At 37.7% G+C, this 27,441-nt stretch overlaps 1 long non-coding RNA gene across 1 annotated transcript in view; it reads right to left on the minus strand.

Annotated features, from left to right (window-relative positions):
- Positions 1 to 4,273: 4,273 nt before the first annotated feature.
- The window catches only part of LOC138707858 (uncharacterized), a 33,362-nt gene continuing 10,194 nt past the window's right edge, over positions 4,274 to 27,441 (minus strand). Inside the window, exon 2 of the long non-coding RNA XR_011334397.1 lies at positions 4,274 to 13,397. This is a non-coding gene — a long non-coding RNA (uncharacterized lncRNA). The remainder of the gene's footprint in view (positions 13,398 to 27,441) is intronic.

The following is a 27,441-nucleotide window of genomic DNA, read 5'->3' on the forward strand; positions in this document are numbered from 1 at the left end:
TATTAACATACATTGCTTTTAGGTCCCAAAACATAAATGTATGATTACTATAGACTTTTGTTAGGTTTAAAAGAATCGAAAATTATATTAACTTTGTCTTTAAAAAAATTTCTGTCGCACAAATACTTTTCAAGTCGCAGAAAGGAGCCAGTGTGCATGATCAGACATACAACGAAACAAAACTCATGTTATTACCACAGTCTACTATATACAGTCGCGAAGCTCAATATGTAGTAAAAATGCAAACATGGGTAGTTGCACACCACTAGGATCGCTACTATCGCCTCATCGCAGATCTCTCTCCTAGCAGCCGACAAAATATGTTACACTTTCGTTGTCGTGTTCTTTTGGAAAAATTAACACCTTCCTTCCATTATTGAAATATTAAATGCATAAAGTTAATTTATTATTTTAATGAAGTATATTAAATTCCAACATAAACTCGAAGATACCTGCAAGAAATAAATTAATATAATTTTTGTTTGTGCAAAACGAACTGAAATTTATAGATGTAGATTCATTTTCCGGGCTGAGAGGCCGTGATCTATTAGTTGGTTTTATACCAGACGTTTCGTCTGCAACTGCGGCAGACATCTTCAGTGGAGTGGTATCCGAGGTCGCAAGACTCTTCTCGACGTACCTGAGGCAACTGATCCTGTGTCTATCGAAAAATCGAAGGAGAATTGGGAGGAAAATTTAAAAGGTACGCAAAACGCGTCCTTGCAAGGGGTTGGGGGCTGTACAAAACTAAATATGTGAGCTCCAAGCCTGTTGGCCACTAGTCTCACTCCGGGTTACGCTGCTCCCCTGAAGGAGCTCTAGAAAATTTTGAAGGGGAAGCCGAAATTGGACGTAACCTCTTAGGTACCACATACGCGAGGGGGACTGAGATTGATCAATTGATCACGGAACGGGGCGAGGAGTTGGCTGGTGTTTGCCGTTAGGATGGCAAGACGCCGTCATCTGTTGTTCGATGGCAAAGCAGGTGAAGGCCGTCAGAAGAAGCGCCGTGAAATCTAAGCTGCAATTTGAGAGGTCCCTGTCCTTTCAATTTGCGACTTATTGAGTGACCTCGTATGTTTAATAGACTATTAATATTATCTGAACTAGGGCATACATAATTTATAATAAAGGTGGAATATATATGGGGAAGGGCATATAGGTCCGTGGCCCATTTCTTATAGGGCTCATCCCGACATTTGTCTTACGCCTGAGGAAAACCACGGAATACCTTAGGCAGGATGAGTTGTCTCATATAAGAGACTAGCCAATTTGGCTATTATGTAGGAGGTCATGAGCCTTGTTGATTTGTCTCAATTTCGAGACCAGCCATTTGGCTATATGATGGCTCAATTGCGAAGAGGGGGGAGAGATGTAATTGTTAATTAGGGAGATTCATGGGGATATGAGTGCAGGTCCGTGGCCCATTTCTTTTAGGGCTCATCCCGACATTTGTCTTAGCGCCTTAGGAAAACCACGGAAAAACCTTAGGCAGGATGAGTTGTCTCAATATCAGAGACTAGCCAGTTGGCTCTTAGGTTGAATGACTCTATGAATCGATGGATATATACTAGCCAATTGGCTCTATTAGATTTCCATCGATCAACAAAAGTAGATAATGTTATGGAGGGATTTTGTTTAGCCCAGTTAAGACAAGGTCATTTTACAGCGGTTGCACTATCCAAGGAGTCTCATGGAGTTGAGTCGTGGCTACCAAAACCTGGGAGTAACGCCAGCCTCCCTGTCCTCCTGTCTCAATAGTATAGCTAATGGACCTGTCTGGTGTCTACGCCGTAACCTAGGATCATACTGGCCGAGGCCAGATATGAGCGGGTTGGGGTTAGCACGAGCTTCCGCATACAGGTTCCTAGCCAGTCGAGCAATGAACTCGTCTATGGTTGGCAACTCTAGTTCATCATGGAACTTTCTTCTCGAGGCGACTCCGGGGAGATGGGTAATGAGTCGAATCATCCTACCCTACTTAAGGAATGTGACGGACCGTATCAGCAGGGTGCTGAAGCGTCATGAAGTGGAAACGATCTTCCTGCCGACCAAGCAAATCCGGAACATGCTGAGGTCATCCAAGGACAAACGAGATAAGCTGCTGTCCGCCGGAGTTTACAGGATTCCGTGTTCGTGCGGGAAGGTCTACATCGGTACTACACAGCGGAGCGTCAGGACGAGACTGACAGAACATAATAGGAATTGCCGCCTAGGACAGATCGACAAATCGGCAGTGGCAGCACATGCCTATCAAGAGGGCGATCACAACATAAGATTCAAGGACACGGACATCTTGAGCACGACGACGCACTTCTTCCCCCGTCTACATATAGAAGCGATCGAAATACATAAACATAACAACTTTAATCGCAAGGAAGAAGGCGTAAAGCTAAACAAGTGTTGGTACCCGGTCCTAAACAGAACAGATAAGAAGCCACTACAACAAAAGGACGGAACCCAGAACGGGAGCAGCGAACAAAGCGGCGCGGACCGCAGCGACAACAGGCCTCGGCCCGCGAGCCGCACTATAAATACGCCCGCACAACCAGACAGGGGAGCAGCGTAACCCGGAGTGAGACTAGTGGCAAACAGTCTTGGAGCTCACATATTTAGTTTTGTACAGCCCCCACCCCCTTGCAAGGACGCGTTTTGCGTACCTTTTAAATTTTCCTCCCAATTCTCCTTCGATTTTTTTTCGAGACACAGGATCAGTTGCCTCAGGTACGTCGAGAAGAGTCTTGCGACCTCGGATACCACTCCACTGAAGATGTCTGCCGCAGTTGCAGACGAAACGTCTGGTATAAAACCAACTAATAGACCACGGCCTCTCAGCCCGGAAAATGAATCTACATCTATAGACTCCGGCCGTGAAAGCCTACACTGCAAGAACTGAAATTTACTATAATAGCTTCACTCATTCAAGATTATAGCGATAATTAACTATGAAACCAATAAATATTAATTTGCATTTCTTTACAACAATAATAATGGAAATATGAATTAATGGAGTAACTTACGTGTACCGATATTGTAGTGTAGGCTTACGTAGTTAACAAAGTGGGATGAGGTTAAGCAATAATAATCACACCAGAATTGGAAATAAAACGTGATCAATAAATTTTATTGTAACAGACTTTTTCTACGTCTCTAGTAAAGCAACAAATAAAAATAACAACAAAATTAACAGCTATAATTAAAAACATATCCTTTGAAGAAAAAAGTAGGCCTAAGCAATAATAATCCCACCAGAATTGAAAATAAAACGTGATCAATAAATTTCATTAAAACAAACGTAATTTTTCTACGTCTTTAGTAAAATAACACATAAAAATAATAACAAAATTAATAGCTACAATTAAATATATATCTTCTGAAAAAAAAAAGTAGACCTAACCTTTATTTCTCTGGAAATTTAGCAGCCTAAGTGACAGAACTTTAACCGGTATCTAATGTCCTTTCGGTTAGACTGAAACATTTCATTGTGAAATTTAAGGATATAATGTATTCTAACAGTCACAAAGAACTTCAAATTAACAGTTTTGTTTCTGCACAGCATTCTTGTGGAAACACAGGACCCTTTCTGAATCTTTCGGAAATCGGAAAAAGGATAACCCTGGCCTCTTTCTATTACTGTTGCTACAGTTTATAGCACTACAAACTTCTCCTCCTTGTCCCATATTATTATTCCAATTATTATATTTTAGCCATTAACATTTTCATTATAACCAATAACGAACATTTCACAAGCATCAATGTGAAATACACAACGAGCTAGCACTCGACAGAAATACGAACAGTCCAAAGTCGACCATGGACAGTCTATTGTTTCTAGTTGCTAACCGCTTGGAGCGCTTTATCATGAGATTTGCAAAAAAACACCCCAAGCTTCGCGACTGTATATAGTAGACTGTGTTATTACATAAACTAGTCCTCTTGTGAACAAGGCAGCATGTCCTCTCTGATCATGAGCACTGCCTCCTTTCTGAGACTAAGAGAGTATGTGTGGGGGGGGGGGGATCTTTCTAAGACTATAGATTGCCGGTCCTTTGGATCACAACATATAAATAATCTGGAACAATATAATAGCGAAAATAACCAATTTACATTGAATTTGTCAGTTATTTCTTAGTAAAGAAATTACTATCAGTTCGAAGATGTTCCGGTAAAGGGGGTTAAGTAATTTGTTGTGCAAATGGAGTTTGGTTCCCCAGGTGAATTCACAAGTTAAATTCTACAAGTAGGTGAGGGGGGGGAACCAAAAACAAAATAATACTAGCACTTGATGTGTTTTATTTCTGTCCAAAATTATTTGCTTCAAAATTTCCAAGTTTAATTTTCACATCTCAAAATTCACTTTTATGACTTATGTCCTTTTCCAAAACACAATTGAATTACATAACTAATGCATGACAAACAACAGATAACGTTAAAATTAAAAAAATTCTTAAATCACCCTATGCAAAAAATCACCGTAAGAATTTCGTGTGTGAGTTCAACCTGAATTTCAACAATTTTTTTTTTTTTCAGTAACATGATCTCTTGCCAGAATGTCAAAATGAGGATTAGTAATGGCCATGGGAGTTTTTAATACAAAAAGGAGCATCTTCTGCGGATGTGTGGAAAAAGATGTAAGGAAGAGACTAGTGAAGTACTTTGTATGGAGTGTGGCACTGTATGGAGCAGTGACGAAGTAAAGAGAACCAAATAGAAGCATTTGAAATGTGGATACGGAGAAGAATGGAACATGTGAGGTGGACAAACAGAATAAGAAATGAAGCTGTATTGGAAAGAGTGAAGAGAGAATAATGCTGAAACTGATCAGGAAGTAGAAAAGGAATTGGTTGGGTCACTGGATGAGAAGAAACTACCTACTGCAGGATGCACTGGAAGGAATGGTGAATGGTAGAAGAGTTTGGGGCAGAAGAAGATATCAGACGACAGATGACAATAAGATATATGGATCATACGAGGAGAAAAAGAGGAAGGCAGAAAATAGGAAAAAGATGGGTTTGCAGTGAAAAACCTGTCCTTGGGTAGAACACCGAAATGAATGAATGAATGTTGATAAACAAATTTAATTAATAACAATATTAATTAACTTTAACAGACTTTCTTTAACTTTTTATCCACATCAGAATCGCATGTTAAGGAAGTTAAAATATGAATGGGAAAGAAGAAAATATTGTTACTGAATTTATAATTTTAGTTACTCTAATGTTATCAGTGAAATGTGTAAACGAAAAGCATGGCAAAGACACATTCTGAAAAGGCATGCAGAATGAAGTCTTGGAAAATCGTCCGAACTCAATATAACACGGGCCTTCACAACTTTCTAAGAATGTCTCCAGGTGATCTTCAATTCTTACTGAGTGTAACTGATTCAGAAACTGTTAAGAAAGATACAATTGGTGGAAACACCATATTAGTGAAAGACATATTAGCTCTTATCTTAAGGCTCTTGGCTAATGGTACTCTGTACCACTCTCATATATTTAACTCACATAACAAAGCAAGATATTTCAGGTATTTTGCCAGAAGTATGTGAAGCTTTATATAGAAACTTCAGAGAATCAATAAGGGTAAGAAAACATGAATTTTATTATTAATAAAACATATTAAGGTTCCTAATAAGAGGGGATAATTACTTACATTTTATATTTACTCATAGACCTATACAGCTACAACACTCTAAACACGTGTTTCGCCCAGTTTTGCATGTGTGCAGTGAGTGACTAATGTTAATCAACACACTAAAAGTGTTCATCAAGAGTTTGGGCTAGGCATGCATATAACGCTACTGTTTCTAATAACATGGCGGTATAGACATGCGCAGGAAGGTTTCAATTTTTGACATAACACCAGCCCTCCATGTGAGTCTGCAGTTTGTTGTTGTTTAGTCCGAAGACAGGTCTGAACATCAAGTGGTGCCAACAAGGCACCACTTATGAGGCAACTAGTTCAGTATAATGGGGTAGGATGGGCAGTTCCTTTCCTCCTCCATTGCATACAATGCCGACTAGCTACATATTACAGTACTCAAATTTCAGATGCATACAAACAATAATTGTACTTCTTCTGGCACATTTCATCTAGTGAGATGTACTGTCTGATAATAGAGTACATATCAGCCAGAACCGTAATCAGAGGAATCTAAGACTAGGCAGCATTTCGGAATGCTACTATGCTGAGTGAGGAGTGGAAGTGTAAGGAAAAAAACATTTGCTTTGAAAAATGGCGACCGCTGTTACAGGGAAGCCAAAGCGCTGTCAGCAAGCAAGGCATTCAATGACTTTGCAGCCTTAGCACTGTCCTGGCTGAACGCAATCATTAATCTTGATGAGTGGCAACAGCTGTGAGGAGCTGAACCGATCCCAAAATGTCCATTGTGTTAACAATCATACCCTTGTTCCTTCGTTGAGTGAGCAGCAGAAGTGCAGCTAAACAAAAATTTCCTACGACAAATGGCGGCCGCTGTTACAGCAAAGCCGAAGAGCTGTCAGCAGCAGGCGTTCAATGTTATTGCTGTTACAGTGCTGTCTCGGCTGACCACAACCAACTGCTTGAGTAGTATAATACAGTGACGTTCAAAGATACCTGAACCTACTAATCAATAATTTGTTGGTATAAGTGTGACTTCTTTAGTTATTACCACATTCTAGTACATACAGTCACGAAGCTCAATATGAGTAGTATAGTACAGTGACGTTCAAAGATACCTGAACCTACTAATCAATAATTTGTTGGTGTAAGTGTGACTTCTTTAGTTATTACCACATTCTAGTACATACAGTCACGAAGCTCAATACATAGGGAATATGCATCCCATAACAGTTGAAATTTAGTTGCTAGCTGTGAGGATGTCGTCCTCGCATGTCTGCCATCAGTCCCTATCCTGGGTAAGACTAATATAATCTCTACAATCAGATCACACCTCCCTCAAATCTATTTTGTTATTTTCCTTCTATCTACATCTCGGCCTCCCCAAAGGTCTGTTTCCTCCCTGCCTCTCAACTAACACTCTATATGCATTTTTGGATTCGTCCATAAGTGCTACATGCCATGCCCATCTCGAACGTCTGAATTTAATGTTGCTAATTATGTGAGGTGAAGAACATAATGTTCATCCCACTCTATTGATTGTAAAACAACTCTGAGTTTAGCTGGAAACCACTGATATTGTCAATTATGAGATGAATAAAATTTATGTTTTATATACATAATCATTTTTCCCCAACACTATTTAACCAGCTCAATAATGATGCCACCTTCTGAGAACTAGAGAAAATTATATTATATTATATTACAAATTTTTGGCGAAAGAATTTCAAAGTATAAGTATTACAAACTCTTTCAAACTTTGTACATTTTATTTATACCTTTGGTTCTGACTTATTCCGTGGTTGGAAAGTTCGTTTACACAATCATATAATCGATATAATCGTAGTTTAGATACCTTTGAACGTCAGTGTACATGCTATTTTTCACTGGTGGAGACCCCAGTGTATAGGGAATTACAAGTATAAACACTTCACATCGGTACCTTTGATGTAGCGGGACTGAGTTCAATGATCTTCAAACCTAATTGAGCATGAGATTTCTGCTTTTTCCCTAGAGTTGGCGCTGACATCACACCAGCTAGCAGTCGACACAGCGGAATATAAGAGACATACAATTAATACATCTAGTTACATTATGTACTCAAAATAAATTGGACAGATGAAGTAATAAATCCGTCATTATCTGTAATATCTAGTTTCTAGAGTTCCTTTATCATGAGAGTTGAGACGTTGACCCCAATTAAAATATGTAATGATTTGATAGCACTGAAAATGGAAAAACAAAACTCCTATGAAAAGGAAAACCGTATGCCTATATTGTATATTTGATACATAACTTTATAATGTATTATACTATATTATAATTTATTATATAGAAAACATACTTTCATAGTTCCACTTAATTTTAGTTAATGTTTAAATAGAAAAAGTAAATATATAACTGAGATTCCTTTTTTGGTTCAACGCGTGCATTTGCTACAGCTGCTAAGCTCATTGTACAACACAAAAATTATTTTCCTTTTAGGTGTAATATAAGAATAAGCAGCTGTTTCTTCGTAATTATTAAAAGCGAAAACTTCGAGTTTCCTTATACACTGACGGGGTAAGGGGGGGGGGGCCGACGAGACCACTTAATTTTTTTTTTAAGAACTATAATCACTTTATAGCTCATGTTTCATTTTTCCTACATTCTGACAAAGAGATATTGTAAAACTGAATAAACTTGTATCCTGTGCACTACAGTCCCTTTAAATCATCATCTGTGGTCATACAGCTCTTTTAGTTTAGCCTTGACCTCCTTAAGAATTGCCGCCCAATCTTCCCTATCTAGGGCTCTCCGTCTCCATCTCTTAATTCCTGCTTTAACTAGATCATCCCGAACATCATCCAACCATCGTAGTTTAGGTCTTCCTGCTCTTCTTTTACCACTTAGCGTGGCATCTAGTAATCTTGTAGGAGTATTATTATTGTCCATTCTGATAATGTGGCCCAGTCCCTTTAAAAGATGTTGTAATTTATGCCACATTTCAAGTAATGCATTTTATGGAGTTGTTGAGGCAATGGATTACAGTAACACATGATTATGCCACTGAAACTGTCACTGTGCACAGATCTTGCCCTAATATTGTGCATTACCACCAGGACCTGCAACATTTCCTGAGGGTTCAGTTTCTACTTTTCCTGCAATGCTGCCCCTCATTTCGTTCAGGCTGTCGAAATTGCTACGTCGGACATTTTGGCCAAGCATATCTGAAAGCTGTTCAGTAGGATTTAAGTCTGAGTTGCATGCTGGCCAGTCTAGGATCGGTATCCCGATGATGCAATGACATGCAGCAAGCAGCATGGGGATACACGTGGTAATGCATAAGGATGAAATTTTCGCTGGCAAAAGAAGCAAAGAAGATTACATGGTCTGCTAACACTTCTACTATTTATCAGTACGCATTCAGAGTGTCTTTATCGACAAAAACAAGCTCTGTTTCAGCTTCAAAACTGATATCAATGACAGAGCCACCTCCAAACAATGTTATTTTGGAAAAGTTGCAAGACACCTCCTCCATATTCTCTCTGTACCATCAGATGACTGAAAGCAAAATCGCCACTCACACGTGAACGCATCACTGACTACTAGTCCATAGTCCAATTCCAGTGTGTTGACATGTGAACTGTAATCACACTGCCCGGTGTTGGGGTCAGCTATGGAGAATTGTAGGTCTTCATGAGGTGAAATTGGCTTCCTGGAGTCTTTATCTAACATTCCTCTCATTCATGGTGACCTTCCTCCTCACTGTTTTGGAATGATTTCTGGCCTGGACTGTGGTTGTGTGAAGATATCATAAGACATGGAGAATCAGAAACCTGTCATCCCTGGTGAATGTAGATCTGTCATGGTTTGATTCCGTTTGTCTGTGATATGTACGCAGTTCACATTAGGCACTTTGGATGCTTCTAGAAGATGCACCGATGGCATTAACCACAAACAAAATAATTCATCCACCCTCAACAAACATGACAGTTCTTGCAATATCTTCTCGAATAAGAGACATTTTAACTTAACAATTTGAAAACAAAAACGAAGAAAAATGTCGACTTATAACATGAAATGTGCTATACATTGATAATTCATTATTATTGGCCACTGAATAATTGAAAATTTTAAGAGGTTTTTACTGCTGGTCCATGTAGTAAAACCATAAAGCACACAGGCTGGCACTGAGGTGTAGAAAGTGGCTCATGGGGTGGCATTTTATCAACTCTTAACATCATATTCGTCTACAAAAATGTTGAATACATCTTTCCCTAGTCATGAAACCTACTCAATTTAATAATACTTTGTCTAAATAGGATGGTTTATTGACAATGATTCGGTTTTTACAAAGTGATCCACTTTCTTTTTTTGCTGGTCAATGTAGTTTAGTTGGTATTTTGTTGTGAGCAGAAGAAAGGTACAATAAAACCTTGCACTATGAGCATAATTCGTTTCGAAAACATGTTCTTAACCAAAACATTCGCACATCCAGGGCTGGGCAAAATACTGAAATCCAAGTATTTCAAATACAAATACAAAATTCTTCAAAAAATTGATATTATTAAATAACATTTCAAGTATTTTTACCTCGTAGTTTTATATAAACACTGTAACTGAACATTCTTCCTTTTCCCAGTCAGCAATGAAGTTATGCTACGTATGAATAATTACTGCTCCCTTTCAAAAAACCCAGTTTCTCAAGAAGTTTATCAGGTAAGATTCCCCTTGCTTGTGAATGAATAAATCCTGCAAAACATAACAGTCTTTCTACAGGCGCAGAGGAACACAAACTTGTATAATACTTTATAAAAGCTTGTTTCACTGTTGGATAATTCTCTGCAGTGCACAGGGTTGTCCCGTTGCCATTGAAGAATTGTATGAGCTCATACTCCACAGTAGACAAGTTCTTTTCTTTTTGCTTTTCAAAGTCTGTTGTACTTAAGTTGAAAGCATAAGAATTGTTTTCATCGTCTGAACTGACCAAAGGTGTAGCAGAGAACTGCTCAGCTGATTTCACACACATATTCTGTATCCTCTTCTCATCATTTGGTGAGGCAGTGTCAGGTAGCCATCTCATCTTAAATGCTGGGTTGAAGCAAGCTGCCAAAATAGCTCAATTTGCTTCTGGGGTCAGATCAAACATCGCTTTAAATCTTGATGAAAGCAAACTTATTAGGATTGGAGTTACTTGGAATAGATGGCTTAGATTACTAGATAACGAAATATGTAATCTGTTTTTGAGGGAAATTAATGTGAACAAAAATTGGCCATTATACCACGTCTTCTCATTTTGCATTAAATCAATGGCTGTGGCAATGGGTTTCAGAACTGCACAATATTCTTCAAGGCACTGAAACTCAACATCTTTGAAGATTGGCAATCCCAGTTTTTCACATATACTGTTTATATCATGTTTGAATTGCAATATTTGAGAGATTGAGTCAAAGAGAATTCCATCGAGTTGAATAATGCATATTTGAAGACATCTGATCTAATTTCTGAGGATTTGGGTCTCCTAGACGCATTACATAATGCTGAACATTTAGCAAGTGTTGGGTGATTGATCCTTGGTGCTGTTGGAGATTTCTTTATGGCATTAAGGAAATCAGTTGTGGCAAGAAAACTAAGTGTATGGCTAGCACATCTGAAATGGGTAGGCAAATAAGACAAAAGTTCATTCTTCAAATCCAAATCCAAAATTTGAAGGACAAAAAGAAGAAAAAAGTATTTTTAGTATTTGAAATACAAAATACATCAATTTTATGTATTTAAATACAAAACACTTTCGAAAATCCTTACAAATTACAAATGTATTTCAAATACTGCCCAGCCCTGCGCACATCAGTCACTTTCTCCATATAAAACAATGCAAACTCAGATTAATACATTTTACAACCTTCTATTCATATAAAATATAGTATAATTTAGGTAAAATTCAATACAATAGTGGCAGTAAGGTTAGCGCACTCCAGAAGGAATGCTGACAATAACAGAACAAGAAGCACAGGTGTTAGAAAAAAGGCGAGTGGGGATAAAAAGAGAAACCAAGAGTCAGGAAGTGATAGGGAAGAAAGTAGTGAAAAGATTAAGGGTGCGAGTGTGAGTGGAAATCTAGGATGTGGAAGTGAAAGCGTGGGGGGGAATAAAAGAGGAATAGAAGAAGAAGAAGAAGGAAATAGAAAGAAAGACAGAGATAGAAATAAAGCAGAGACAAGCAGTAAAGAAAGGTCAGAACCTGCGACAGCTGAGGATATAGCAATGTTAATAGATACGATTAATAAATGTGGGGATATGATCAAAAAGTGCTAGTAAAGGGTAATTGTAATTGTAAATGATAGAGAAGTATAGGGGAGCGAGAAAGTGTATAAGCTGATGTGTAGAGAGAAATATAAGATTTATAGGAAGTGAGAGTATTGTGAAAGGTTTAGGTGTAAGTGGAATAGAGAGAAAGTTGAAAGTGAGCGCAAATATGAATGAGTGAAAAGTGAAAAAGGGTTAAAAGAAATGAACAAGTGACAGCATAAAATTAGTACTGACGTTTGAACATTGGAACAGTAAATGAATATAAGAGACAGATAGGAGAAAAGGTCAAAGAACAAGAAAGGCAAATAATTCAATATGATAATTTGTAGAGAATAAGTGAAATTGAAATCTTAGTGAATAGTAGTTAGAGGAAAAAGGGGGTTTGAAAGGCATATATAAATTTAGATATATTACGATTAATGATCAAATAGAGAATAGCAAACGAAATGTAGGAGAAATACTGAAAGGGAGATTGAACAAGTAATAATAAAAAAAAAAGTACATAGTTTAATTGGTAGAAGTTGTGTAGACATGTACTGCAAATATGTGTTAATGTAAGTGTTAATGGTGGCACCGGATACAGAAATGTGAGGTACACCATTACATGTAAAGAAGTGCTGTGACCAAATATATCAAATATCAAATACAATAGTGCAACAGAAATTACTTTACTGTATTTTGTTTTTGGGCGTCTTTCGCCTGTTTACTGCTCAGTAAACTTCTTGAACATTTAAAGAAAGTATTTTCACTTTCACTAACGGAATCACTTCTGACTACTTGACTGACTGGAATCTTTTGATTTGACTAAGAATCTATCCAATGACACCTGCTTTTTACCTCATTTTGAGAATTTTGAGGAAATGTGACATTGCATTTTCGTTAAACAGATTCATCACAGCTGGGCTACAACCATATCAAGTCTGTGAATTTGAACAAAAACCTTGTACTGCTTCCCAGTTGTTTGCAAGCAAAGGAAGTTACATACAAATTGTGCTGCTTCTATTGCAAGACATCGCTCGTTTATCAAATAAAAGTGTTTCCTCATTGTTTGCTCATTTTGCAAAACACTTGCAAACCAAGTTACTCGTAATCCAAGGTTTTACTGTAATTGTATTCTCTGACAGAAAAATTACTAACTTACAATTCATGGTGAAACTTCCGATAGTCGATTACTAATTTCAATATTCAATATGTCTTACTGGTATTATACAATTGACAACAGAACCATACCAAGACTCAATAAATGGGTCATTTATTGAGTATAGTGACACTGTAAAAATTCTTGGATTATTAATAGTGTGGAGGATTTAAGACGCCCCTGCCATCTATGACCACCCTAATGAACCATGTTATACTGTAATTTTCTATTTCGGCTATTCAATTGTTTGTTGTAGCAATGTCGGCTTTTTAGATTGTTGTAACTTTTGATTTCATTAAAGCAGTCTTTCAGTGAATATGACTCGTCTTCTCTCTTTGCATTCCCCACACAATTTTGGTGCCGAAACCTGGGACAGAGATATTCGTAATTACTATTTGCATCTGACACTAGAAGCAATATCGTGTACACTTCACACTTGAAGACTCCGAGAGAAGACGCACAGCACGCTGAAGCTAGTGAGAAGTCACCCTTGCTGTAACAAGACTAGGAGGCGGATGTGGCCACTCACTGACGCTATTACTGCAAGATAAGTTTTGTTGTGATATTATATGCACATGTTAACTAGTCAGAGATCAAATTAGTGAATCGACAGAACAGTTTCAGTTGTGAATGTAACTTCAGTGAAAAGATTGCTGTCAAATTTATTACTGCTTACTGTATCTTGTTACTGTGAAGTGATTGTAGTGTCTTTATCGATAGCATATAACACTACCATCAGAGACACAGTCGATTAAGGAGCTCAGTTGGTCACACAGGCTTATATATACATTTATATTAGTCTTCGGAAAAGTAATGCCTGATTCTGACAAAGAAGCGACATTACACCACTTGAAACAGAAACACACGAGAGAAAGGAAGAATGCTAAGTGTTTCATTACGGAAATAGATGCATTTACTGATGACACCAGCCTAGATGATCTTTACAGTGCATGAGGGTTAAGTTGGCGTGATTTCTACTATCCTTGTCTGCGGTCCTTGTCTATCGACTGTCAACAGATGTAAGGGGGGAAAGGTTTTCTTTTGTAGAATTCTTGGAATTCCCTTCCCTCCTTCTCCTTTGGCCCTTCTAGAACACACTTTTGCAAATCCAATTAGTGGGTCTCTCAGTGGCGGCTTGGCGTTGTTCGAGTTCATTTATTCAGTAGTGTTTAGTGAATAGTGAAGTAAGTGTGTGTCTCGTTGTGTCAATTTAATATAATATAATATAATATAATATAATATAATATAATATAATATAATATAATATAATATAATATACAATAATTCACAATTTAAACAAAATGTTTTCGGAATTGCATGGTTTCCCTGTTATCTTAAACATTGTAATGTGTGTTGTGCTCTTGTTTTTAATAATCATGGTAGGCAATATGGGAAAACGCGGGAAAGCCTTGAAGTCGGACAGTATGAACATGGTTATTAATGTACACAAATTCTTTACTGAAGAATATGAGGCACTGAAACGCGGAAAGCAAACAATATCTGTGTCGAGTGTTATCGAAAGAACTGCTGCAGCGACAGGTATATCATCTCGTAGTGTTAGCAGGATTTTAAAAAAACAAAGGGAGGCACTAGAAAGTGGAAGTGTTCTGCGAACTCCAGGAAAGAAACGCCCAAACAGGACCCCTCAGAAAACTGCAATTGACTCATTTTCTGCCGCCGCTATAAGACGAGTAATTTATTCTTTGTATCGGACTGATTTTTTGCCTAGTTTGAAGGATATAAATGACGCATTAATTAAGGAAAGCTTATTCACTGGAAGCATATGGAGTTTGAGAGAAATTCTTAAAAAAATGAAATTTAGGTATGTTAAAAATACTCAAGGCAGAAAATTTTTAATGGAAAGGTCAGATGTTATTTTAAAGAGATTTAAATTCTTAAGAAAAATGAAAGAATTACGCGCCACTGGACGCGCCGTTGTTTATCTACACGAAACTTGGGTTAATGTGAACCATACGAAAAGCAAAGTTTGGAAAAGCGATGATCACGAAATTGACTTCCCACTTCAAACCCCAATAGGAAAAGGTCAACGGTTTATTATTTTACACGCCGGATGTTCGACAGGTTTCATTCCAAACGCGCTTCTAACTTTCAAATCTAAATCAACTAAAGACTACCACGAGGAGATGGACAGCACTGTATTTAAGAACTGGTTCATTAATCAATTATTACCAAACATTCCTCTCAATAGCATCATTGTAATGGACAATGCCCCCTATCATTCAACAGAACTCAATAAGGCACCAATTTCATCAACACCGAAATCTGAAATGCAGTCCTGGCTTCGTAACAATAACATTGAATTTGATTTACGATCCACGAAACCTGTATTATATGAACTTGTAAAAACTAAAAAAGATAATTTCAAAACATACGAAATCGACCAAATTGCGACAATGCACTCCCATACTGTAGTGAGACAGCCACCATACCATTGTGATTTAAACGCGATCGAATTAATATGGGAGCAGGTTAAAAATGACGTTGCGAAGCGTAATATTTCGTTCAAAAGTAAAGATGTGAAATTGTTGTTTGAGAGCGCTCTTGCAAAAGTGACGGAAGATAATTGGAGAAAGGCCTGTGAACACGTGGAAAAAGTCGAACAATTTTATTGGGAGAAGGACGGACTAGTAGACGAAATTAGCGATCGATTCGTAATAAATTTGGATGACACGGACGAGGAACTTTCTGGCGGAGAGGAGTCAGAATTTGAAGAGGAAGAGAGTGCCGCCGCTGCTAACTCCTGGTCGCTGGAAGGAGTGTCGACCATACCGCCGTCACCATAAATGAGGGTAGAGAGAGATGGTGAGTATTCTTTCTCTTTCTAAAAGGGACTAGACAAGTAAATCCTCATGGACTGTAATATTTCCATGACCAGCTTCAGGAAACCCTGAGTAAATTGGGCACACTTGACGACGCCATCCACGATCTCCTTTTAGACAGCGAGTACGATGACGTGGAGAAGTGTGAGGAGTACCTGGATTCCGCTAAACGCGCGATACAGAAAACATTGCGAAGGATTGGGGATAGATTATCAACCTCGATGACGAACACAAGTATTTCCGATAAGCAGGCAGTCACAACTGCACCAACACAAGCTTCGATCACACACTCGGTCCGACTACCACCGATCAAGCTCGAATCATTCTCCGGAGACGTTGAGACCTGGGCACGATTTTGGGAGCAGTTCGAATCATCTATAGATAAGGACCCCTCCCTCTCTACAATAAAAAAAACACATATTTCTCCATGGCTATTTGGAGGATGAACCGAAACAATTTGTTGACGGAATTCCTGTGATTGCAGAAACGTACGAGACGAAGAAAATACTACAGACGCGCTACGGCGACAAGAACAGGATAATTCAAGCACACTTAGATTATCTGGAGGATGTAAAACCCATACGAATTGCCACTCCTGAAGCACTGAACACTACATACATAGAATGTCACCGGCGCACAGTGGGCCAGAATTCAAATCTAGCGGGAAAAAATTAAATAAGTATGGAATATAATTTTAAATGATTCTGTTTTACTAAATAATGATTTCTAAGAGCTTATGGAATAATAATAACCCAGTATGGGATGTTAGCCGTAGTAATGAGCTATGAGTGCGAATTTGAATAACTATTTTCATGGAGCCTACTAGGTACTTAATTATATCACTTGTTCTTTTCGTGAACTTATAGTTTCCAATATTCTCTAATAGGAGGAGTCATCGTCTGCATCATCGTCCTATCTTCCTTCCTCTTTCTCTTCCTCCTCCTCCTCCAGCTGCAGCTGGTCTTCGTCCGCTTCATCATCCTTCCCTCTTGTCACACGCACGTCTTCACTTGTACTATAAGTCTGGAGTTCCTTCAACATTTGTTGCACTTCAGCGGGAAAGGAATTCTTCTTATTTTCTTAAAACGGATAAATACTTGATATGATAGGATCAGGAGTTACAAGAAGATGATTTAAGATATCCTACATTGTTTGAATTCGAGAAAATTTTCTTGAATAATCTTTACAGTACTTTCTAATGCTCTAATGTCTAGCTTCTTGGGCTAACCTATAGGTAACACTGCACATTGTATTTATGTTTGGTGACGTTATCTATTAAAAATTGTAATGCTTTCTCTGGTGTATATGGTCTTGGTAAAGTTGGAGATTTATTATAGGCTATCATATACTTTGATGCTCTTTTTGGAGTAATTTGTGGTGAGTTGTTGCAGAACGTATGTTGCATCTCTTTTCCCTGAACCCCGCAAAGATAATTGAGTATCTAGAACTAAATCACTTTAAGAACGCTAATCTTTCAGAGACCGTACCCTACATGTTTAATTCTTGTTTTCATGCCACTTTCTTCAAACAATTTTTGAGGTCTACCTACTCCTGAAACGGATGGAATTAAATCCTTGGACATTTGGCGAGTTTTTATTTATTGTAGAACTCTTTGGGGAAATTTGATATTCTTTTTTTAAATTGGGGACACATGAATTACAGTGAAATTTTAATGGCAAGCAGAGTAATTATCTCATGCCTCCATGTTAAATTTTGTACCAGTGCACTTTATTTGAACCAGATACCCAGCTTTGAAGCCGTTAGCCCTGTGAATTGACAGTGTATTTAATTCCCCTGTTAAAAGTTTCAGGTTTTACTAAAATATTGACAATAATTTATTAATGGAGAGAAGAAAGAGTCTGAAGTAATTGGTCAGGCATGTGGGAAAAGTAGAGGGAAGGGAGGAGAATGTCCGTGGTCTATTGATTTCACTAACCATTCTGAATCTTTACGCAAAAACCTATCCTTTTTCCTGGATCACTGTTTCAAGCGTTTTTCTAAATTACTTCTAAATGTGCGCACAGCTTTTTCGACACACCGTATAATATCCTTGGAACAATGTTGTATTTCTAATTTTGTCACTACAAAATCAGTGAGAGTTTGAGTAGACCCTTTTTTAGTAGTCAACACCTCGTTTAAGTCCATCCGAGTCACAGTGGACTGGATATGGGGATCTACCTCTGAAATAAAAACGCAAATATAAGAAAAAGGCAAGCAAACGCAAGCAAATCTGAACTTTTGTAATAAACTGTAAGGATTGCTTTATAATCTGATGTAGATTTTAAGGTGACACCTGGTGCAACATTTTTATATCTCTAATTTAAAATGAAGTAAAGACATAATTCCGCAATATTTTAAAGCTATGTTTAACGCATCCCTGGTAATATTTCATGTATACAATTAAAGTATGAATAATGGAAATAGGAAGTACGAACCTTCTGTTAAAACTTTCATCACAGAAACACGCTTTTCTCCACATCAACAACACACAGATCACCCTCACATCACTACCGCCATAAACCGTCTGGTGCTCAGCGCTCGGGTTCTTAACACTTAGCGACTTTTAGCAGCCAGCCCTGTTGGCATTTCGCTCAGTATGAATTGATGGCATACAGATTTATGAAGATCAGTTTTAGTACTGCGAGACTATATAGAGAGAAAACGTTATTTAAAACATTAAAAAATTCAATATTTTCCAGCTAGATTTGAATTCTGGCCCACTGTGCGGCGGGTGCAAGCCCTACGAGCACTCGGAGAAGATGTCAATGGATATGGAAGGATCCTCGCGCCTAAAATACTGCGAGCATTCTCGGACGACATTTGTTGCCGGTGGATAATTCACGTGAAGAGAGAAAACTTATCAGAGGGAGATATTCTCAAACTAATGGAGTTTTTGGGCGAGGAAGTGGACACTGCCCTGACTACTCAGAAGATCAGTGGTGACGCCCTCTCTTCTACCTATACCCCTACAACAGCTACACTGCGAGTCGACACCAAGACAGGATCCAGATCACGTAAGAGCAGGTCGACACCTGACCCCTTTTGTGTGTTCTGCAAGTCCCGTGGTCACTGGGCTCAAGATTGTAAGGTAGTCCCAGATGCCAGTGAGCGAGTGAAGAGACTGAAGAATGCTAACCGCTGTTTTGTTTGCCTGAATCGAGGTCACTCTGCCAGAGACTGCAGCAGAAAGGGCAAAGCATTGTGCACTCACTGCAAGATGTCCCACCACAGGTCTATATGCAGCAACCCCCCATCTACCGAGCCAACAACTCACCCGACAAAATTCACGTCCGTAAATAGGATAAATGCTAAAGCAACAGATTTCACATACCTGCAGACAGCACGCGTATGGGTCACGGGACGGCGGGAATCAGTCTAGCTTTGTCACCAAATCCATAGTGGATGAGCTGAAGCTAGAGGTTGTCGACTATCGAGACTTAGCCATTGCATCCTTTGAGACACCTTCTACATCGACTCCACGCAGACTTGTGAGATTTTCGATGAAGAGCATCTGAACCAACTCTACTGCGAGTGTCACTGGATTTGAAAGCACCCATGTCTTTTCTCCACAGCCAGCAGTACCTCACGACGTAAAAATGCTAGCGCATACTAGAAAACTGCAGCTAGCTGATCCCAAGGATCACACCGACTATATGAACCTCCCAATCGAGATCCTTATTGGAGGTGATCACTACTGGAAGGTGGTGAAAGACAGCTCACCCATCCGTATTTCACCAACAGTAGTACTTAATCCCCTCCAAGTTTGGTTGGATACTAAGTGGGAATCGAACAGGCATCACCGTGGGCTCAATATTTGTGAATTACATCCACTCAGAACATGCCCCCTCTTACCCAGATGATGTCCTCAGAAAATTCTGGGATCTGGAGACCCTGGGGATAAGAGAAAATCAAGATCGACAACGCAGTTCCAAGGACTCAGCAATACTTCAGGCCTTCGAGGACTCCTACCTCATCGAGGACCAACGGCGGGTAGTCTCCCTTCCCAGGAAGGAGGGAATTATTCCACCCACCAATCACTATAATGCACAGACGGTTCCACAACTTAGAGAAGAGACTGCAGGGAAATGCGCATCTAAAAGAAATATACTATACTCAGATGATGGACTACATTGTTAAGGGGCACGTGGAACTTGTTGCACTAGGAAGTCAACCATATGACGAGTTCTACTTACCTCACCAATTAGTAAAGAAAGAGAAACATGGAAAGACGAAATGGAGGATTGTCTTCAACGCGTATGCTCGTGAAGGCGATGGTCCCTCACTCAATGATTCACTAGAGATGGGACAAAATTTATTACCAGAGGTTCTTCCGATTCTTCTAAGATTCCAAACATACCGTACGGCCATAACTGGGGACATAGCACAAGCGTTCCTGCAGATTAAATTGGATCGGAAAGACAGAGATTTGACCAGGTTTTTCTGGTACAACGTAACTCAAGATGACGAAGGAAAATATGAAATGACAAGTGACGTCACCATCTACCGTTTTACACGTCTACCTTTTGGCCTTACCTGCAGTCCGTTTCTCCTTTCAGCAGCACTAACGGAACTTGCTTACCTATACAAGTCCACATTCCCTAGTGCCGCCAGTCTCATCGATAACAGTACTTTCATGGACGACTTTGTGGCCGGCGGGGAAAATGATAACCAAGTAATCTCCCTGTACTACGAACTCACACAATTGATGAATATATTTAGCCTACCTATGGCAAAGTGGGCAACTAACTCCGAGCAGTTAAGATGTATTTGGGAGGCCGAGGATAGGAAAATCGAGACTAACACACACGTTCTGGGAGGAAGGTGGGACACGTCATCTGACACCTTCTACATAGATTACCGTGACATCACAGAAACACTCCTGGAGGGACCCGCCAGCAAGAGGAAACTCCTGCGTTCTGAATTTTGGATACTTCGCACTCGACAAGCAGTTAAGAAGATACTACGCACCTGTCTTCCCAGCAAAATGGCGCATAATCACTTGGGTCAAGCTATAGAAGCCCCACTCCCAGGAGACCGAGTAACGCCACTGAAACCATTCGAAGTCACAGGAATCGATTTTGCAGGACCACTCTACGTAAAGGTGGTCGGAGGGACACACAAGAAATGCTACATAGCCCTTTTCACTTGTGCTACAACACGGGCATTGCATTTGGAACTATGTTCTGATATGTCTACTGACACATTCCTACTTGCATTTCAGAGATTTGCTGGAAGACGAGGCCTACCTCATACCATCTATACTGACAATGCTAGGTCCTTCCATGCTGCCAACAAGGAAATAGTTTCTATCTGGACATCTCTCAGCATCTTCAACCCATCAATATTTAGCCAAACATAACATCCACTGGAAGTTCATTGTACCTAGGGCGGCTTGGTGGGGAGGATGGTGGGAGAGAATGGTTGGCACTACCAAGAGATGTTTGCGGAAGGTTCTGGGAAAGACATAGATTAGCGAGGAAGCATTGAATACTACCTTAGTCAACACAGAAGCCACCATAAATTCCAGGCCCATCTCGCAGGACGTAGACAATAGCGATGCACTAACACCAGCTCATTTTCTGACAGGACAGCGACTTACCACAATACCCACAGGACCAGAACCAAAGATGAAGAGAGACCTAACAAAGGAACTGACGATGTGTCAGAAGTTAGCCGATGACTTCTGGAAGTGTTGGACCAAAGAATATTGGTTGGAGCTCAGATGTTTCCATGAAGTTCGGCATCCACACGGCAGTTCACCATCTCTGAGAGTCAACGACATAGTTCTTCTCCAAGAAGATAACCGGCCGAGGCACATGTGGAAAAGGGCTCTTGTCGAGACCCTACAAACAGGACGAGATGGGACAGTAAGAACTGTCATACTTCACACCGCCGATGGAGAGAGGATGGCCAGACCTGTACAGCTGGTCGTCCCCCTAGAGATCGACCAGGATGGGGAGGATGTGGAGGATTTAAGACGCCCCTGCCATCTATGACCACCCTATTGAACCATGTTATACTGTAACTTTCTATTTCGGCTATTCAATTGTTTGTTGTAGCAACATCGACTTTTTAGATTGTTGTAACTTTTGATTTCATTAAAGCAGTCTTTCAGTGAATACGACGACTCGTCTTCTCTCTTTGCATTCCCCACAAATAGAGATCTAAACTGGAATAGTCAAGTAACTCACACCTGTAAGAAAATATTTTCATTGCTCCACACTCTAAATCACTTGCGAAACTGTCTGCCTCATTCCATAAAAAGAAACATTATTCAATCATTAGTGATGCCAAATTTTTATTACTGCGATTCGCTCTTGACAAATATAACTCTTAATTTAGTTGAAAGACTACAACATGTTTATAATGTGCTTGTCCACTTCATCTGAAATACTCGTAAATTTGACCATATAACACCATCTTTTGAAGTTCTTTCATGGGTCCGCCTAAAGGAATGTAGAATAGCACATTCTTTATCTATTCTGTTTAGAATATTATTCACTTCCACTCCAAAATATCTGAGAACTCGCTTTGAATATCTTACAATGTCACAGAATCAACATCAGGCCTTATTATGCATTCCTCATCATCGTACCTCTTTCTATTCATCCTCTTTCACAGTGTCAGTTTATCGCTTATGAAACTTCTTACCTCATCATGTCAGGGTTTGCCGAAAGGTTAATGAATTTAAATTAAGAATTACATGCTTTTACATGAAATTGATTTGTGAGTGTTAGCCGATTTTTATAGTTACCGGTATTCTGTGTGTGTATATAAATTGTCATTTAGGCCTATCATAAAGTAGAATTAGAATATGAATTGTAAATAAATTATACATCATGTTTAGTTAATATTTCATTATAGCCCATGTAAGCTTGTTAATGTGCATGAAAATGATTTTTATATTTAAGTATAACTTTACTATTTTTGTCATTGTTTCATTATGTATTTCATTTCTGGTCATGTGGAAGAGAAGGCCTCTTGACCTTAACTCTACCAAAATAAATAAATAAATAAATTTACATTACATTAATGCAGTAAACATTTTCGGCAGCTTTGGCATCTTCAAACTACAAAAACACATAACGATCTAAATATGAATTCATATTAAACTGACAGTGTCAGACAATTGTAATGTGTCTGATTAACATCTTTGAACCTGGGTTCTACCTTAGGTTATATAATCCAATCATTTGTTAAAAAATATCATACTGTGTCTTAATTTGTTACAACTATTGCTGCAAGCTACATCATTATCTCTAATATTTGATCAATATGAACTATTTTCAAACACTTTGAAACTTAACATATTCTACAATAATTATGTATTCTTGGTTGAAATTATGCTAATATAACTAAAAATCCTTGATTATACATCTAGATTACACAACTTTTAACACTCGTAATACAAAGTGTGTGTGTGTGTGTGTGTGTGTGTGTGTATAAATATGCTTTGCTGTATTAATTAACTAATATTCCGAAGTAAAAATCCTTATCAATGCTTACATGTTAAATGGATTATTGATATGTTTCTTATATTGCACACCTTGTTATCATATACAGGAACTGAACTATGTATGTATGTATGGTCGTCTGTATTATATATTTGTGTAACACTTGTAAATCTTAATAGTATGTCAGTCTCAAAGTAACTATTAAGATTTACAAGTGTTACATAAATGTATAATACAGACGATCATACATATTATGTAGTTCAATTTCTGTATATAATAAGGTGTGCAATATAAGAATATCAATAATCCATTGAACATGTAAGCCTAAGCATAGATATGGATTATAGTCATATGAGCATAATTTTAACCATGAACATATGGCTGTAAAAAAAGTTTAATTTTTTTAATTTTTAAAAATATTTCATATTGATCAATGAAAGATAATGATGTAGCTTGCAATAACAGTTCTAATGAATTAAGATATAAGTATAACATTTTAACAAATGATTGGATTATGTAACCTAAAGTAGAACCCAGGTTCGAAGATGTTAATCAGACATTACATTATTGTGTGACACTGTAAGTTAAGAATATTGAAAGTAGAAATACAAGTCGAGAGCTTAAAACAGGGCTGAGCACCAAGAGCGAATGCTACTCTCTCATGGGGAGCTATGACTTCTCTTTAATCCTTTTCTTCCCCGCCGAACACTACACAGTATTGATGCCCTGACAGATGAATATCAAGCATCCCCGTTTTGAGTCTGGATTCGTTCCCTGTGCCAGCTCTCGCTTAAAAAGATATAATGCCATCTCCAAAATTACAACTTCACAGGGGCGAGAAAGAAAGCAGAAATCAGTGTTAATTTTAATATTATTGTAAATAATTGAGTGAAAATTATGTCATGCATACAGTATTTGTTTACAAATGAGACTAATATTTACAACTTTATTTGATGTCTTGTTTAATAAATTAAAAGTTATTGGTGTCGATGACATTTGGAACATACTGCACTCATTTCATAGTTGTGATATTAACTACATTTAAAACTATCGTAGCTACACTGAAAAAATATTTATTAGATACTGATTACACAATGCTTCTAAACTAGCCAACACTATACTTCCAATGGTAATGTTCTCATTATTTCTCAATCATGTAACCTCCCCTTCTTTGCCTGCTCACAGCTGCTCATGAAAGGAAAAAAATGCTCATGTGCTGAATTGTCTTACCTGACATTAACTCGGATATAATGAATTAGGTTTATAGTCCTAACCTTGTTTTGAAAAATTGAAACTCGGATATAACGAATTAGGTTTATAGTCCTAACCTTGTTTTGAAAAATTGAAACTCGGATATAACAAACAGAAAAATGAGAAAGTGTAAAAATATGTTTTAGGGTTTGAATTTAAGCATTATTTGAAAAGAATGATTTATTTTTTATTTTTTAAATCATTCTGTTCAATCTCTGCATCACTTACTAGTTGCGCTGCACTGTTTTTCCTCTAGTAGTAGGCATATTGAAAACGATAGAAGATTTCGAAGGTGTCCATAAATCTACCATAAACCTCTTGTGCATTGTACTCTGTGTGTGGCAGACAGTCTCCTGGTGAGATTTACTATGGGACCTGATTTATAAACACTAATAATATTACCTAATTTTACTAGACTCATAAAAATAATTTTTTTGTTTCACTGAATTCTGTTTCTAGACAACACAAAAAAATATGCACACTAATATTATTACTTCAATACTCAGTTGATTCTGTATGGAGTTATGTCGCAGATGGTCATGCAAGTTTGTGTGCATTGTGTTTGGGAGTATAATGTTGGTAGCCAGCATTAAGAAATTATTTGAGGTTAAGTCTGATAAGCATACTGAACTACACGATTTTCGTCTCTTTAGTTTTTATTATGTTACTCTCTCTGATAACGTAGAACAAAGATGTTACTTAATGAAGATTCTCCATGAGCGTCGGCTATTTTAAATCAATAATATAATTAAACAATTGCAATTGTCTTCTTTTCTTTTCTAGTAGTAATACCAATAGTATTCCACTACGGTTTAACTTAACCAAGACTCTGTAATATGGGACATTGAGTTAAACTCACAGTTAGGTTTAACATAGTTTTAACATAATCTTTAGATTAACCGTATTTATAAAACCAGGCCTTAGCAGCACGAGCTAACTCTACAAATACTACAATGAAAAAATTATGACTCCTCCTTTATCTCTATACCTATTGTCTAGAAAATGTAAAATTATATGACTCTGGATATTCTAAACCGATATCTCCCAATACAATGAAGAACAACAATTCCTGCAAAAAAGATTCAACAATTCATGTACAATAACAGAAGCTTAAACAATTCATGCTTTCATTCCCATAAAAAGCAAACAGATTGAGAACTAAAATTTTTTCAAATTTATAACAGTTTAAGGAAGAAATATTGTCCTTGGACTTGATTATGACACCATATATGGTTTTGTGATCTCTAGTGAAGAAGAAACTCGTTTTTTTTAATGTATAACTCCAAAAATACCGAGAGTTCCACCAACAAGTTTGATTGTGGAACCCTCAATATTTTTGAAGTAATATTAAAAATAATAAAAAAAAAAGTTTACTTCACTTTATACATAGAGTAAAACCTCGATATAATACTTTCCCTGCTTTTCATGATCATTTCTGCCAGAAGGGATAATGTTAAAATATCTTCCATATAATATTCCTGCTTCTAACATTTTCCTGCTTATTACAACATTCAGGCTGGTTACACACTATACTGAGAGATGTGTAATGTGAAATGTGCGTCGAGAATGCGCGAAATCTATAGCATTGTTTTACAGGATACATCACACACTACGAGTTTCTTAATCACCTCACGCAAGGTAAAACATTTCTTCCTCTGATTGCTAGTCCAGCGAATTTTCAAGAGACACAACTACAATTACACACAGAGATGCAGAAAACATTTTTCAGCTGTTTTACATTCGCAAAACACAAAAATGCCTTCTAATATGTCAGAGCAGTTCACTGAAAGTGTTGTGTCACACTTATATGTATCACATATGAGACAATAACTATTACTAAATTGAAGACCTCTCCAGAAAAAAGATGTAACATCAAATTCTTGAAAAATGTGATATAGGTGGAAACTGTAATTTTAAAGGATTTATTTATAACAAATTATTGCATTCAATAACTGAATAAAGTTGTATCTTTGTTTAGTCAAATGATTGTGACAATAAATATAGATCCAACGAAATATTTCTGTGAAATAATTTTCCTTTCTCCTGAAACATAAGTGAACAGTATCATTTCGTTTCGGGATAAAGAAACATACAATTTGCTGCATGTCATTTAATTTATAGAAGGAATAACTGTATTTCTCCAGAAAAGTTGCACAAGGAAGGCACAATTTTCTTTTGCTTCACTAGTTTCTGCAAGATGTATATAGTGGTAAAAAACGTGATTCTATTTTGCAGCCAAAAATACTTCTTCTGATGCTTGTGTATTCTAATACGATGTTTAAGCCGCCACTTATTACAAATATAAATTCGATATGTGTTTTAATGCACTGTCATAGCCCCCCATTTGTTACAAATATAATACTTTATAAGTCCAAGATGTAATACTGGAAACTGGCAATTTCCCTAGTAATTCATGCTAGACCTATTGCAAATTATGTTGATAATTTTGTTAAATAATTAGTTGCTATGATAGAAACTCCATCACCTCCTATACTATGACCACACAGTCGTAATTACTTAAGGCTGTGAGGGAAAAAAAAAAAAAAAGTGAAAAAACATAAGGCTGTGAGGAAAAAAAAAAGTGAAAACACATAGTTCCAGAGCCACTTTCACATCAAAGAGTCTGTCAAATACACTTACTGCAGTTGTATGCAATATAAATCCTTTTCTTTTCAATGGCAATAGAGTAACAATCCAAATTTAACTTTCCAAAGAAAAGAAAAGCTCAGCTTCAATAATCCATGTTTTGCACCACGAAATTATGTAAACTACTTACAATTTTTTAGTATTATTAAACTGTTGGTTCTTGGTTCGATCCACAGCTATATTTTTTATTAAGAAATTGGATGATTTCAATGGATCAAAC

This window comes from Periplaneta americana, chromosome 10, assembly GCF_040183065.1.
Source record: "Periplaneta americana isolate PAMFEO1 chromosome 10, P.americana_PAMFEO1_priV1, whole genome shotgun sequence".
NCBI classification, from domain to species: domain Eukaryota; kingdom Metazoa; phylum Arthropoda; class Insecta; order Blattodea; family Blattidae; genus Periplaneta; species Periplaneta americana.